Raw genomic sequence first — 13,988 nt, 5'->3', positions numbered from 1 at the left:
CGCGGCCTGCAAGCAGGGCCTTGCACAACTGGCCCCAAAAGAGGAAGGCCCAAAAGGGCTAAGTCGACACTTACGAACCCAGCTGCAAAAGAAACCGGCTTCTGGGGCTTTGGTGGAACCGCCGTTTGGGCCCCAATCCCTCGGCCGGTGGTAGATACCCCGAGGCGACAATCCAGAGGGCGCCTCCGAGAGCGGAGGGCCCGCGACGCAGGTAGGGGAGGGTGAGAGGAAGGCGCACCTTTCCCCCCTTCAACGCAAGCTGTGGTCTTCTTTGGGGAGGAGGGGAGAGGAGGAGGAAGGGGAAGGAGGAAGGGGGAGGTGGGCCGGGGGAGGTGGGGAGGGGGAGGGGTGAGATGCGCGGAGGCACCGAGCCTTCGAGTCGGAAAAAGCAGCCCCGGGGCTTCAGGCGTCTGTATCCGCGTCCGTGGGTGTGTTTCCCACCAGGCGCCCTCCTCGCACCTCGATGCGGAGCCGCGCGCCGAGCGCCCCACGTCTGCGTGCCGCGAGGGCCGGCCCGGGCTGACACCACTTCCTCCCCAGCCGCCGACCCGAGCCAGGCTGCAGCCCCCGCTCCGCGAAGCCTCCCGGCCGCCGCCCCGAAGCTGCCCGGTGCACGAGTCTCCGCCGAGTGCCTGCGCGCCCCGAGCAGCCGTCGAGGTAAGTGGCGCCGGCCCGCCTGCCCCGGGGGCCCTGGGAGCGGCACCCGGGCCGCCCCCGGCCCCCGACTCCCCGCCCCGGGATGTCTCCCGACCGGGGTCCTGCCCGAGGCTGGGCCCGGTGAACGCGCGGCTCCGCTGGGGCCTGGAGGGCGGTCCCCTCCCCCGACCCCTGCCCTTGACCCAGCTCCGCGGGGTTTGGGGCTGGGGTTCGCCTTCCCGCAGTTGGGTTTCGTCAGATTTGACCGATTTCCTGCCCAGAAAATTGCTCCAAAGTCAGACAGGGAACCGGTGCACCCTCGTCTGTCCAGTGGGTCCAGGAGCCCAGCCTGACCGGCGCTGAAGGGCTTCCAGGGGGCATTTCAGGTGGCATTTCAGGGGCCATTTCAGGGGGCATTTCCAGGGGTATTTCCGGGCGCCGTGCACTGAGTGCAGGTCGTGTGAGAATTTGAGAGTGACGGTCACAAGTCTGTCGCGTCTTAGTGTTTCTTTCTTTGAAAACTTTCAGACGGCTGTTTCTTCTTTTTTAAAAATAACTTTGCCTCCGAATTATTGTCCTTTTCGCTTTAAAATAGCAGGGAGAAACGAGCTGAACACCAGGCACAGGTGTAATTTCGCTTGGAATGAATATCCAGAGTGCCCTTTTAGAAGCACGAGGCAAATTAACCAGGATGTCGTTATATCCAGGAGGATCTCGGGGCAGGGGGTCCCCCGGAACACCTCATCCAAGTGCACCCCGTATCTTCCTTCAGGGAAGGTGCTTCTTATCGTTCAGACCGTTGTGGAAGGCTAAATGTGTTTGTTCCTGGTGCCACTCACTGCAGAGCGGTTCAAAAATAACTTTAAATGCAATTGTTATAGAAAGAAATGGAGTATCAGCAAAAGTAAGACACAGAAGCAGCTCAGGGGTTTATTAGTGCTCAGGTATAATGTGGTTTAAGCAAAGGCAAGAGTACTAACTCCTACTGACTTTAAAGTCTAGGCGTCCGAATGGAGGTTTCCAGGCCTTTTGTCTCTTTGATTAAACCTCTGGGTCAATTTTCTCTCTGGCCCAAATACTGAAATACTGGGGCAGCCCATGGGCAGCCTTCCAGTAACATCGGCTAGCAAAATTAACAGAGAATCTACTAGGAAATTTCTGTAATGTCTTCATGGTGGTGTTTCCTGTCTGCTCAACGTGTTGTGAAAGGTCTAAGAAATTTAATGTCATCTTCAGATTCTGAGCCACCAGGGAATCAGATGGTAAAGAGTCTGCATGCATGGCGGGAGACCCAGGTTCATTCCCTGGGTTGGGAAGATCCCCTGGAGAAGAAAATGGCAACCCACTCCAGTATTCTTGCCTGGAGAATCCCATGGACAGAGGAGCCTGGCAGGCTACGGTCCATGGGGTCGCAGAGTCGGACACGACTGAGCAACTTCACTTTCTTTCTGATTCTTAGTCATTTTCACATTATTACTGATATTTATATTTCCCAGATATTTGGGAAACTTGGGTTCTTTTAACTAGAGACCTGTCTTTAACGAGAGAAAAAATGATGTTAATTAAGTTGCTTTGATCTCTCTAACCTTATCAGTAAAGATTATTGGCCTACCTGATATCTACCATTAAAATAGCAATTGAGGAGTTTCCAGAATTCTTTGAATCTGCCCTGTCTTGAATGCTGACAAAGAATGGCTGATCACTAACAAAAAAGAATGGAGAAAATGATGATAACAGATGTTGTTAAGAGTCATATATTTTGAGGGCTTTTGTTTCTGAGAAGTTCCTCAAGAAACAGTGAATTTCTGGTCTACATGTAAGAAGGCGCATTTCCATTCTATTGAAAAACTTCAGTAGGAAATTGATGAGCCCAAGCTTGGGTAGGTCTATATAATCGATTTCAAATTTTTTCAAGTGTTAATTCTCAGGAAAAATAACTTTGTAATATGGATTACTTTATGACTCAGTTTCTTTAAATCTTAAGCACTGCTTACTAGGTTTTGTTCCTTGGTGGCTCAGATGGTAAAAAATCTGCCTGTAGTGCAGGAGACCCACATCTGATCCATGTTCGGAAGATCCTCTGGCGAAGGGAATGGCAACCCACTCCAGTATTCTTGCCTGGAAAATTTCATGAACAGAGGAGCCTGGCAGGCTACAGTCCATGGGGTTTCAAAGAGTTGGACATGATCGAGCAACTAACACTTAACACTAAATTTTGTAGTGTCTATTAAATCTTTTGTACTTTTATATCCTGAGAATGTATACCAATCACCTACTATTTTTTTTTACTTTTTTCAATAACAAATTAAAAGTTCTAGATAATCTTCATATTACTGTTACAGTGAACTGCTCATAAAATGCATTGCCAGGACTTGATTAAGTGGTCCAATGATTAAGACTTTCCTTTCCAATGCAAGGCATACCAGTTCCATTCCTGGTCAGGTAGCTAAGATCCCACATGCCTCGCAGCCAAAAAACCAAAACATAAAACAGAAGCAGTAACAAATTGTAATAAATTCAATACTTTAAAAATGGTTCACATAAAAAGCCTTTTAAAAATGCATCGCCAAAAATGCCTATGTTTAATAGACCACATTCAGTTTCTTTAAACCATCCCACTTTCACAAACATTTTCATTTACTTCTAACCCTCTTCAATGTTAATTATTTTTATACTCAATACCTCTTAGTCGTGCAGAAGCTTTTAATAAATTGTGTGCCGTAGTCTATCACACCAAAACATTTACAATCGCGCTGCATCCTCATCACCTAGCCATATTCCTTGCACCATAGTTGGGACTCAAATAACATTTACTAAATGTCCAGCAATATTAGTTCCACTTCTGGGTGGTACCATCAATCCTTCTGAGCCCTGAGACCCAGCTGGCCTCCTACCAACCCTGACGCTTGAGCAGGCAGATCTATAGCATCGCCCCAAGACACCACACCTTCTCAGCTCCTGGAATAAAGCTTGAATTCTTGACTCCATTTCCAGACATTTTCTAAACATCATCTATGCACTTGAATGACTAAGAATCATATTATAAGAGGTAGTCTTTCTTCTCTGTCAACTCAATTTCCTCCTTATCACCAAATGGTCATCATAAACAGTTATTATATTTATTGAGCTTATATTTTGTACAACTGTGTTAACTAACTTGAGTGTGTTGTTTCAGTAAGCTTCACATGCTGGGTTTGTGGGGCTTCCCCGGTGGTCCTGTTTCGCACCTGGCAGTGCAGGAAGCATAATGAGGCTTGGGTTCTGTCTCTGGGTCAGGAAGATCTCTGGAGGAGGGCATGGCAGCCCACTCCAGTATTCTTGCCTGGAGAATCGCATGGACAGAGGAGCCTGGCGGGCTATGGTCCATAGGGTCGCAAAGAGCTGGACATGACTGAAGCAACTTAGCGTACCTGAACGCACGCACGTGGGCTTATACCACTATTAACCCTTTATCGTTGAGGAAATGAAAGTGCAGAGAGGTTAAGAAGCTTGCCCAGGGAGTGAGAAGCAGAGCTGACCTTTGAACTGAGTCAGTATGACGCCAGCGCTCGAGGTGCTATACCAAGGGCAAGGGCTTGAATGGTGAAAAAGAACAGGAGGCCTTTCCTCAGTGAAGTTCGAGTTTAATAGGGGAGACATACATGGGCAGTTACAGCCCCACACACGGCCAAGGCCCTGTGCTGTGGGAGCACCCATCAGATTCCTACACCACGCAAGGGTCAGGGAGGATGAAGTGAAGGTAGGCCCAGCAAAGAACATGCCTTTTTAGAGTGAGAAAACATGTCTTTTGGAAAAAATAATCTTCTTTGGCAGCAACCATTTGATTTAATTTTTGGCTGTGTTGCACAGTATGTGGGGTCTTAGTTCCCTGACCAGGGATTGAACCCACACCCTCTGCATTGGAACTGCGGAGTCTTAACCACTAGACCATTAGGGAAGTCCCCATGTGGTTTCATTTTTAGCTTTATTATATTTCCAATCCTCTTGATAATGAGCTTTATTCATTAAATCAATGAACAGTGAGTAGCTTTTTTTTTTTTCTACTTCTGCTGGGGATCCTTCTGATTTGATCTCATATCAGACTCATCTGTGAAATGGCTGCAGGCCGGGAGCAGGGATAACTGCTAAATCACACAATAGTTATGTTTGCACAAACTGGCCGGAAGATTTATGTCCATAGATCTATATCATATCAAACTGGAGGGAAAATAGAGTGATAGAACAAGCAAACACTAGATTTATTTTCCCTTTTTCACTATGAAATATTCCATACATACAGTAGATGATGTAAGATACATATGTGAGTGTGTGAAAGTCCCTTAGTTGTGTCCGACTCTTTGCGACCCCATGCACTATATGGTCTGTGGAATTCTGCAGGCCAGAATACTGGAGTGGGTAGCCTTTCCTTTCTCCAGGGAATCTTCCCAACCCAGGGATCGAATCCAGGTCTCCTGCATAGCAGGTGGATTCTTCACCAGCTGAGCCACAAGGCAAGCCCATACATAAATTACAGCAAATAATAATAAAACCGACATCAGGATACATATCATCTAGCTTAAAAAGTAAAATAATATTAGTACCTCTGACTTCCTCTCAGTAGCATTACCCTTTTTTCTTGATGGACTTCCCTGGTGGCTCAGATGGTAAAGCGTCTGCCTATAATGCCGGAGACCTGGGTTCAATCCCTGGATTGGGAAGATCTCCTGGAGAAGGAAATAGCAACCCACTCCAGTATTCTTGCCTGGAAAAGCCCAGGGACAGAGGAGCCTGGTAGGCTACAGTCCATGGGGTCGCAGAGTCGGACACGGCTGAGCGACTTCGCTTCACTTTTTCTTGATAGAGATCATCATTATTCTGAATGTGCTGATTTTTTAAAAAGTATTTAGAAAGCAGGTATAAGCATTTACAAAGATACCAAACAGGGAATTAGAGTATATTGGCACTTGGGAAACTGAAATTATTTTTTAATATTTATTTATTATTAGTTTATTTATTTGGCTGCACTGGGTCTCACTTGCAGCATCCGGGATCTACTTCCTTGACCAGGGATGTAACTTGGGCTCGCTGCATTGCGAGCGCAGAATCTTAGCCACTGGACCTCCAGGGAAGTCCCCTGGGAAACGGAAATTAGAATCTTCACTGACTCAAAGCATGGTCATAAATAGAGTGTCCTATAAAGTAAAGAGAACTTATTTTAATTTAAATAGCATGAAAACAAAGTGGATTACAAATGGTTAAGAGAAAGCACCATGGAAATAGTAGAATCTTAATCATTAATGAAGTAACCAAGATTCATCACAGGATAACTGTAACGTTTAAGTATGGTAAAGCATACGTAAGTTAGGAACTGCTAATTTCCATATTACTTCAATTTCTACTTTAAATAGAATTCAGTCATTCCAAAAAATATTTGCCAAGCACTATTCCAGGTGAATGGGAGAGACAGAGAACTCTGCATTTGGGGAGCTACATTGCAATGAGGAGACACAGAAAATCATCAGTAAGCATCATAATAAGTAAATAATATTGGTGCGTGAAGAGTCCCACTTAAAAAGGTAAAATTGAACGACGTAAAATTGCAGTGTTAAATAAGATGGTCGGGCTTGGCCTCATTGGGAAGGTAGGACCTGAGCCAGGGTTTGAAGGAGCTGACTGTCAGAGGGAACAGTGTTCTGAGCAGAGGGACCAGCTAGTGCTGAGGCCATAAGGCACAAGTAAGCCTGGTGCATTCGAGGAAAAAGGCACCTGTGTGGCCTGGAGGGAAAGAGTAACAGGAGGTGCGGTTGGAGACGTAGGAGGAGGGTGAAGAGATGGAAGATCACGTAGGGTCTAGTAACACATCATGAAAACATTAGCTTTTACTCTGAGTTAAACAGAGGGGCCATTGCAGGATTCTGAGAAGAGGAATAATGTGATTTGACTTACATGTCAAAGGCTCACTGTGATTGCTTGACAAAAAGCTCGATAAAGTCAGAAATCTATTAGGAAGCTTTGGGAATCGGCATATATTTTAATGGTAGAGCCAATAGGACTTCCTGGCAAAGTGGATGTGGGATTTCAGAGAAAGAGGAACCAGAGATGTCTTGAGAGTTCTTGACCCAAACAATGTGAAGGATGGAACTGGCATCAACCACGTGGGCAGTTTAGAGGGGAAGCTGTGAGAAGTTGAGTTTTGGGGAGGGAGGCCTCAGAGGGAGGGGACATACGTACGCATATAGTTGATTCATGTTGTGGTACAGCAGAAACTACAGCACTGTAAAGGAATTATACGCCAATTAAAAATGAAAAATCTGGAAAAAAATATTGGACATGGATATGAAATGTCAACCGGTAATAACTATGTGCTTATTACATAAAAGGCTACAGTCATGAAGCCTAAGTAACTTTTGGGGAAGGTACTATCATTAATTCTCATCGTACAGATTAGAAATGACAGTTTAGAGAGTTTTAAGAATTTTACCCGAGATTACGTTTTAAGAGCTGGAATGTAACACTTTAGGGTCCTAATGCTTTAAACTCTTCTTTTGAAACTTGCTGAAAGAATCGACCAGCAATCTTTACCATATAAATGAAATAAGAATATAGTAAGCTAATCAGTAATATTTTATGCCCTTGAAACTCAAGACAGTGAGAGTTCTTTTTAATAAATGAGAGAGCGGGAAATGAATATTGAAAAGCACCATATTTATACATGAATTCACAACCAGTGACATGGGCCTTATAAAAGGTTTCCGTGATTGTGAGGGTTTTTGGAATTTATTTATTTATTTGGCTGTATTGGGTCTTAGTTGCGGCACGTTGGACCTTCACTGGGGCACACAGGCGTCTCTCTAATTGTGGCTTGTGGGCTTAGTTGCCCTGTGCCACATGGGATCTTAGTTTTCAGACCAGGGATTGAACCTACGTCTCTTGCTCTGAAAGGTGGATTTTTAACCACTGGACCATCAGGGAAGTCCCTTCTAAGAGTATGAGTGCAACATCAGGATTCTGAGGAAGGGAAGACAACGGCCTTTTCCACAAAGGAGGTTTTTGTGCCCCGAGGTTAAGATGCCTATATTTTCAAAATCTAAAACCAGATGGATTTTAAATGGATGCGCGAGTTAGAGCAGGACCAAGAGTTCACTAGCAGCTGTTGAAGAATGTCACTGCTGTGACATTGGAAGTGGCTTCTAGGAAGCAACTACTGAGATCAAGATAGCTGACGTTTCATTTGTTTTGGCTACAGTAGGTGTGAGGGCAGAATAATTATGACATAGTAGCGCTTAGTGGAATTCTGATTACTTCGCTGTCTGCATCTTAGTTCATGTTGTAGACTATTTTTTCCCCCACAAGCGAACGTTTGTTTTTCAGTTAAGAGCATTATTAGAATTTTGTCTCGAAAAGAATGAACAAATCAGTTATGTGACAGAAAAAAAATACCGCAAAATCTTTTTCAGGCAGTTTACAGAAGGATCTCAATTCAGTGAGCTGACTAAATGAATTTGTCTAAGGCTACTGTATTGATGGTATTAACGAACTCTTTCATCTCTGCTGATATCATAAAATTCCCGGTTGGTGGGTCAATGAACTGATGAGGTTTGGGATGGAGCATTAAAAAAGAAATCATTTATTTTATTATTTTTTAAGGGGAATGACTCCTGTCTAGTTAAATTCCTAAGTGATATGGCTTAGCAAGTCAAGACTGTTTCTTAACAAATCCAGACTGTTTGTTGACTGACATGGTGCTTAAATTTCTGCCATTGTATGTGGCGAACAGAAATGAAGTGGCTTGGGCCCAGGTCGTGGGTAAGTGCAGTGCGATGCTGTGAGCAAATGGCTCCCAAGATTGTCATAGAAGAGAAAAGCTGAAACCCAGGGAGCTCACTGCCCTGACCACCAGAGCAGAAAAGCGCCCCTCATTCGAGATTCACAGGCGGGACCTCTGTGCTTACCTTCACACTCAAGTCGAATGACACTTTGCTGAACATGCTGATGCTGGAACTTTTTCTCCAGTCTTATCACGTATCTGTCGAGGGCTGATCATGTGCCAGACAGAGCAGAAGGTGTAAAACAAAATAAGATATGGCACCAAAGCTCCAGAAGCTTCTGGTCTAGTGGGAGACCCAGGCCTGCAGATAAACACACTCCAGTTTGTGAAGAGCATAAGATGGTGATGGGAGTGGTTGTAGGGAAGACATAGTATGGGGGGAACCAAAGGCATTTTGAAGGATAAAGATATTTCCAGGAGGCCCAGTGGAAGAAAGCTTCCTCAGGCACTACATGCATGAAATTGTTCGACAGAGCTGGAGCAGACAGGGCAGTGGGAAAGGAAATGGGGAGCTTTGGGTTTAACTCTTAGTATGTAATACTTAGATTATGTTTATGTGGTACAGTCCCCATAGACTGCCACCTTTGAGTCAAAATGCTTAGCACTTGCGAAAACAGAAAACTCTGGTTCTCTGGAGCCCTGTCCAACACAAGTATAATGCAAGCGACATAGATTATTTTTATTTATTTATTTACTTTGCCACGCCATGTGGCATGAAGGATCTTAGTTCCCTGACCAGGAATCGAACCCATGCCCCCTGCAGTGAAAGGGTGGCATCCTAACCATTGGACTGCCAGGAAAGTCCCCACATAAATAACTTTACATTTTCAAGAAGCTGCACTAGAAACAGTCAAAGAGAAACACGGGGTGTTAATTTAGTAATCTGTTTAATTTAGTATGTATGTATCCAAAATGACCATTTAATGAATTAGTATTAATTATACTAAATTACTGGAGAAGGCAATGGCACCCCACTCCAGTACTCTTGCCTGGAAAATCTCATGGATGGAGGAGCCTGGTGGGCTGCAGTCCATGGGGTCGCAAAGAGTCCGACATGACTGAGCGACTTCACTTTCACTTTTCACTTTCATGCATTGGAGAAGGAAATGGCAACCCACTCCAGTGTTCTTGCCTGGAGAATCCCAGGGACGGGGGAGCCTGGTAGGCTGCCGTCTCTGGGGTCGCACAGAGTCAGACATGACTGACGCGACTTAGCAGCAGCAGCAGCATACTAAATTACAGTAAATGTAAGTGATATTGAAATTGTGGATGAATTCTTTTTCTTTTTTCATACTAAATCTTCCAAATCCATCATGTCTTACACTTAGAGCACATTTCAGTTTGGACGAGCCACAATTCAAGTGCTCAGTGGCCACCTGTGGCTAGTGGCTACTGAACTGGGCGGTGCGGCTCTAGGTAATTGCACAAATACTGTATCCTAACTAAGTGTTGACTGTTCAGCTGTATGGAGGATACTAGACGCCTTATGGAGAAAACTAAGGGGAAAAAAGAAACAAAAAGCATTTTCTATTACTGTGGGGTGTGTCCTTGGAACCAGATTTTAATGCATAGCTCAGCCTACACCCAAAATGCTTCATTAGCCCTCTAAGCAACAAAAACAACAACAAATTGCCATTGCTTACTTTTTATTCTTTATCTTCCCCTCTGCCCACCCTCCCATCCTCACCCTTATTTTTTTGGATTCTTCTTAAAAGTAACAGGGCCTGAAAAAAGAGTGGAAGGAAAACGTAGAGCAGGATACTGTAAACCCACATCCGGCAAATACGATTGGTTGCCCTAGGCAATGGTGGTTGTCAACTCTTTTTATTTTCTCTTTAGCTTTCATCTGCTAGCTCACAAGCATAACACACCCTCACAACAGCCACTGTCTTTGTGATGGTCTTCAACTCCAAAAATACACCTCCCTTCCAGGGTGGAGAAGGAAATGGCACCCCACTCCAGTACCCTTGCCTGGAAAATCCCATGGACAGAGGAGCCTGGTAGGCTACCGTCCACGGGGTCGCAAAGTGTTGGACACGACTGAGCGACTTCACTTCACTTCCAGGGTGGAAGGTAGTGATAAGATTTGGATTGTGGAGTTGTAAAAGTGCCATGGGTACAGTTTGAAAAAGCTTTAGGGAGATTCCGATGCAGTTCCTCTGTAGTTCAGAATGGTTAAGAATCTCTGTCCTGGGGATTTTCCCTGGTGGTTTAGCGAGGAACTAAGAACTCACATGCTATGTGGCATGGCCAAAAAAAACACATAACAATCTCTGTCCTAGAAACCCAACTTGCAAATGTCCTTTCCAGTAGCCTTGGTATTTTAAAACTGTGCCTAGTCTATGGGAAAATGGCAGTTCAGGTACACAAAAATGCAATAGGCAGAAGTAAGCAAGTCCTGCTTGGGACTTGGGAACCTGTATGTGGTGTGTGAGTAAGTGACAGACATTTGTTTCCACTAGTGGTTTTAGATCCCCTGGAGAAGGAAATGGCATCCCACTCCAGTATTCTTGCCTAGAGAAACCCCATGGACAGAGGAGCCTGGCGGGCCACGGTCCATAGGATCTCAAAGAGTTGGACACAACTGAAGTGACTTAGTACACAGTAGTTTTTAGCACATGGTGGTTTTAGAGGGAGATACAGTAACAAAAATGATGATGGTGGTGATAATAATAATGGCCCAGTATAGTATATCAGACACTATACCAAGGACTCAGGGTAAATCACTTAGCCAGGATCACCCAACAGCTGAATACATTTACTGAGTGTGTGATGTGTGTCACAGGCTTGGATGAAAATACAAGATTTTCTGCCTAACCTCAGTGTGGTGTGAAAGACAGTCACGAACTCGGTTCCATTCAAACTGGATAAATAGATACTGTAGCAGCAGCATTAGCAAAATAGCTGCCAGATTCTACCTCTTTAATGATCACCGTCGGTCTGTGTCTTTAGAAGGCTGTGTGGCATGATTGTGAATGTGAGCTTTCGACTGAGACCTGGGCACAGTCCAGTCCTCCACGCACATGAGCTTGTGCAAATTATTGTTTCTCCAGCCCTAAGTATTATAACCTATAAAATTAGAATAATGACACTACATCCTAAGATTGCTCTGAGAATTAAATGAGAGACTACATGTGTCTGATCTATAGTAATTGTCCCATATTTATAACTCCTACTATTTTTTTTAAAGGTGCTAATACATATTAACATGAACTGTTATCCATTGAGTTCCAATAGTTGAACTGTTATCCAACCATAGCACTGTGCCAGCTACTGGGAGAGTTGAGTCAAAATGCTTAGGCACTTGTGAAAACAGAAGACTGTGGTTCTCTGGAGCCCTGTCCAATACAAATATAATACAAATAAAATGCTGCCCCTTTCAGCATAGCTGAAAAGATTTTTTGAAATCTTGGTTGTTGATTCATACTTTTATTGAAAGGCTAGAATAACATAAGAAGGTGGTATGACTTACTTGGCAACTGAACAGCCTCTGTCTTGACTGCGAGGCTGACAGGTTTTATAGATGGATGTGGTGATTGACAGAAGGCAGCTTTCCTGTGTGGTTTAGATAAAGATCAGACGTATCATTTTCAGTTCTCCCTGGGGGCTATTTGTTGAGGCCAGCAATATGCTGGCCTCCACTTATGCTGAAAGTGGAGCTCCTAAGAGTTCTTAGTGCATTTCACTGAATGTGGGCATTTCTTTTCTCAACCCCTTCTAATGGATGGAAGGATGGATGAATAGTTGGCTGATTGGACTGGGATCTCGTGTCTGTTACAGAGATCCCAAGCTTTCTGAGTCCCAAGCTGCTTAATTTGTTTTTGTTTTCTTGGCTCAAGTCTCACCTTAAGAACCTGTGAGCCAGTTCTCCCATAGTGTATAGGGCAAGGGTTCTTGCTGCTTTGAGACCAAGGGCAGGTGCAGTTTCTCCTTGTTCCTCGTGACAGAGGGGTCGAATGGCCCATAGCATCAGTCCTTAATTACTCCAGTTTGTCCATGGGCTTCCATCTTTGCTGACCCCGAGTTTGGGCATTTTCCTTGGCTCTTTGTTTGACAGCCCTCCTCCAGACCCACATTGGACCACTGCTTCCCTTGCTCTCGTCGTTCCCTATACAATCCCTTCTTCTTAACATCGTCCAGAAATTCCTCAAGGTTTTTCATCTAGCAGCGGCATCCTTCCTTGCTTTCCAGACTGCTCTGGAGTCATTTCATTTGAATTGTAGGAAAGGATGTGTATTCACTGCCCACTAACCAGAAGTTATCCAGAAGTTATCAGCGCATTTATTTTTTTAAGAATACTTATATTTATGTATGTATTTTTGGCTGTGCTGGGTCTTCGTTGCTATGAGGGCTTTTTCTCTAGCTGCAGAGAGCGGGGGCTACTGTCTAGCTGCAGGGGGCGGGTTTCTCACTTCAGTGGCTTCTCTTGCTGTGGAGCATGGGCTCCCGGGCACGCCGGCTTCAGTAGTTCTAGAGCCACTGGGCTCTAGAGCACAGCCTCAGTAGTTGTAGTGCATGGACTTAGTTGTGGGATCTTCTCGGATCAGGGTTAGAAACTGTGTCTCCTGCCTTGGCAGGCGGATTCTTCGCAAATGAGCCACCAGGGAAGCCCCTATCAGCGTATTTAAGTGATTTGAATTACGTAGATCTTGGAACAATTACCACAATAAGTTTGGTGAATATCCATCATCTCATATATATATAAAATCTAAGTAATAAATTTTTTTTCCTTGTGATGACAACTCTTAGGACTTACTCTCTTAACATCCTGCATATATAACATACAGTGTTAATTACATGCATCGTGATGTACACTACATCCCTAGTGCCTGTTTATCTTATAAGCAGAAGTTCGTACCTTTTGATCACCTTCTTCCAATCCCCACCCCAAGCCCCAGTAACCACAAATCTAACATCCTTCTATGAATTTCTTTGTTTTTGAAGTATAGTTGACCTACAACCACGGTGTTAGTTCTTGGTGCACAACATAGTGATTTGATCTTTCTATTCATTACAAAATGACCACCACAATTTTCGCCATTTTCTCATTATTATTTTTGGATAAATACTGACATTTTGGCTTTTTTTTAATGCACTGAATATTGACATAAATAGTCGTTTACCACGTGTTCCTTTGCATGACACTTTTCTGCTCACAGCCTGCGTTTCTTCACTTGCAGATGGGACTAACATATTTTGCAGAGCAGGTGCAATGAGGCAGAATCTAGCATAAGAGCATAGGACCATGCTGGAGTTGTAGAAGGTACCCTGGAGTGGTAGCTGCACTGATCATTTGCTCCACTACCAACAGCTGCATAACACCCCAAACTCAGTGCTGCCAACAGACAGTTTTATTGTGATCAAGGATTGTGTGGGTCAGGACTCACCACCACAGGGCTAGCTGGCCTCAGCTCCGTGTGATGTCTGTGACCTCATCTGGGGATACTGGAACAGCTGGAGGTGGTGCAAACTGCTGGAGACTGGGCTTACCTGGAGGATTTTTCACTCACCAGCCTGGCCCCTGAGCTGGGCCGGGACCGATAAC

General features: G+C 44.6%; 1 protein-coding gene across 1 annotated transcript in view; it reads left to right on the top strand.

The window, feature by feature from the left end:
• The window catches only part of APBB1IP (amyloid beta precursor protein binding family B member 1 interacting protein), an 80,341-nt gene continuing 66,707 nt past the window's right edge, over positions 355 to 13,988 (top strand). Inside the window, exon 1 of the mRNA XM_018057042.1 lies at positions 355 to 657. The gene's annotated coding sequence lies outside the window, so the exon portion shown is untranslated. The remainder of the gene's footprint in view (positions 658 to 13,988) is intronic.

The sequence above is a fragment of the Capra hircus genome, chromosome 13 (assembly GCF_001704415.2).
Source record: "Capra hircus breed San Clemente chromosome 13, ASM170441v1, whole genome shotgun sequence".
Classification (NCBI taxonomy): Eukaryota; Metazoa; Chordata; class Mammalia; order Artiodactyla; family Bovidae; genus Capra; species Capra hircus.
Note: the sequence above shows the minus strand (reverse complement) of the source record. Positions and strands in the feature narration are given on the sequence as shown.